This window comes from Oryzias melastigma, linkage group LG12 (genome assembly GCF_002922805.2).
Source record: "Oryzias melastigma strain HK-1 linkage group LG12, ASM292280v2, whole genome shotgun sequence".
Taxonomy (NCBI): Eukaryota; Metazoa; Chordata; class Actinopteri; order Beloniformes; family Adrianichthyidae; genus Oryzias; species Oryzias melastigma.
The window spans coordinates 9,808,580-9,810,736 of record NC_050523.1 but is presented as its reverse complement, the minus strand read 5'-3'; the positions used below and the strand labels follow the sequence as shown (position 1 = coordinate 9,810,736).

At 37.6% G+C, this 2,157-nt stretch overlaps 1 long non-coding RNA gene across 1 annotated transcript; it reads left to right on the top strand.

Moving 5' to 3' along the window:
- The first annotated feature begins 1,304 nt into the window (after positions 1-1,304).
- On the top strand, positions 1,305-2,148 carry LOC118599455. Its single transcript, XR_004948815.1, has 2 exons — positions 1,305-1,560; positions 1,960-2,148. It is a non-coding gene; the product is annotated as an uncharacterized LOC118599455 (long non-coding RNA).
- Positions 2,149-2,157: the final 9 nt, after the last annotated feature.

Genomic DNA, 2,157 nt, shown 5'->3' with positions numbered 1-2,157 from the left:
AAAAAGTGTACCTTAAAAAAAGTTGAGAAACACTGGGTTATACCATGTTTATCATTTGAAATATACAAACCAAGAACTTTTATTCCGTGTATTTATTAGGAATGCAACAATTCACCTTGATTTTTAAGTAATGGTTTTGCTTCAGTTTAATGTTAGACTTGTAAACAAAATAAAAAAATAAAAAATCAGAAAAATCATTTTTTTAACTTGCTAACAAGTAAATAGCCATGAAAGAGTAACACTGGGTTGATAAAATCGATTAATCAATCTGAATCAATCTAAGCTTAATAAATCAATAACCGATCTATAAAACAAGAGATCGATCTAACCCATAATGCTAAAGTCTGCTAGCTTGGTGCTAACGTGTAACAGGATTTCACATAGGACGACTAATGCTAACACTCGATTGACGTAAACATTCATTGCTGACTTAAATAACATTTTTAGAAACACACTTCCAAACTCTTAAGGAAATATTTTGTAAAGTAAACATTTGTGGGCTCAAACACATTTTTTTGCTCATATTTTCTTCTTCTTCTGGAATAATGAGTAATACAAAAGCACAATCGCCACCTAGTGGCCAAACTGAAAGGCCCTCCAGGAGAGACAGACAATTGTTGGAGCTTCTCCGTTTGAGAATCCATATGCTCTTAACAATCTCATTATTATTTCACTAATACATTTTACAGTATGTGATCTGTAAAGGTTTAATATGAATATCTTCAAAACATATATATAGATTAATAATGTCTTTCTAAACAAAAGTGTCTAATGTGTAAACCATGTAAACTCAAAATTGAACTGAATCCAATTGAATTAAGAGGATTCAAATCAAAATCACATTGATTCAGGCTCTGGTGAATCGAATCAAATCGATTCGTGAAATCATTGGCGATACCCAGCCCTGATGAAGACAAACCTCCATGTTGGCTCATACTAAGCCTGGTGTAACGTAAACACATTGGTATTCAATTCACTTTAGGTACAATTCAGCTTAATGGTATAACAGATGGTTTAGTTTTAAACCAAAAATCTGAATTATTTACTTGCTTTATTGTTGTTATATACTGAGGCACATTAAATACAATTTAAAACTGAATAAAAAATCATTTTTTTAAATCCTCAGAAAAATGAATCTCCTTTCATGAATGTCTGTTAATACCGAATATAAACAGAAAAATAATAGTTTTCTGCATCCTCCCCGGTTCTTTCCGCCTCGTATCTTTGTGTGGAAATGCTGTACCGAAGCCCTCTTATGCCCAGCATGAATGGAGGCAGCGTGACGTCATGTGACTCTGGAAGGGGTGGGGAGCAACCTCAGCTTCCTCTCCTGCTCTGAATCTGTCAGAGTGCAGGGAGACAGGAGGCGCCACAAGGGGCCTTTTGTCATATAAGCATATATACTCAATCAAAACAGCCCTTTTAGTGAATAAAATACTTTTTTTTAGAGCTTTGATGGGTGAAGCTGATGTGGTTTGTGCATGATGGTTTAGTCTGCTTTATAGGTCTTCAAGGACTGGTAGCAGGCCTAGCAGAGTCAGGCTGTCTGCAGCTTTCCAGGTAGGTTATAAAATACGAAATGTAACGTGTTAATTTTAATTTTGCATATTTTGCTATGAGTTTCTAGGTTTGTGTAAGTCCTGTTTAGTTATTTATATGTATGTTTGCTAGAAGACTGGACAAAGAAAACTGACGTTTAGCCTGTTCCTGCAAACAATATCTGCAATAAGGGAATCATCCTGTTAGGTTTATAGGGATTGCAGTGGTAAAATGTGTTGGTAGTCATCCCATGCACCTAAAAATTCTGGAATTTGCTTTTTCAAAGTTTGCCAGCAGAAAAGTATACAGCTTTAATCCCACATCATTCCTGCCTATTTCCTCTTCCTTCATGTGCTCCCTATCTCCCCCACCTCCCCTGTCTTCTTCTCCCTCCCTTTCTCTCCTCTTTCTCTGCACCAGCTGCTCCTCCTGAGCCAGAGTGGAGAGTCCCCCTCACCCCCGCTGCAAAGACACAGACAAAAGGCCTGGTTTGCCTGCTGAACACTGCCCCCTGTCTCCATCCGTCCCTTCATGCACGACCGTAGTGACGGCGGCAGGGTATTCTGGACAGAACAAGGCCTGGACTGGGACTAGGAAAAAAAAAAAAAACATCTAGGA